Source organism: Diachasma alloeum, unplaced genomic scaffold (genome assembly GCF_001412515.2).
Source record: "Diachasma alloeum isolate Michigan unplaced genomic scaffold, Dall2.0 Dall_scaffold_01133, whole genome shotgun sequence".
Lineage (NCBI taxonomy): Eukaryota > Metazoa > Arthropoda > Insecta > Hymenoptera > Braconidae > Diachasma > Diachasma alloeum.
Window position 1 is genome coordinate 111,689 of NW_021681243.1, and position 270 is coordinate 111,958.

The following is a 270-nucleotide window of genomic DNA, read 5'->3' on the forward strand; positions in this document are numbered from 1 at the left end:
AAATTAATGCAGAAAACGAGCCCGTGCGAACCGAAATTGTACGGCGGCTCGTGCTCGACTGATGCATGGATAGAGACGATGACGAGCGAGGAAAGAAACAAACGAATGATGACCGATGGAGTGCCGGATTCACGTTGATGCTGGGAGAGGAGACGGGGGCGGGATTTTCGGGCTAACAAAATCATGAAATTTTATATTTCACTGAAAATTCAATGGAATTCCAAATTTTGTAGCAACAGGAAGCGGAGAATTTCTCATCTCACTCAGATT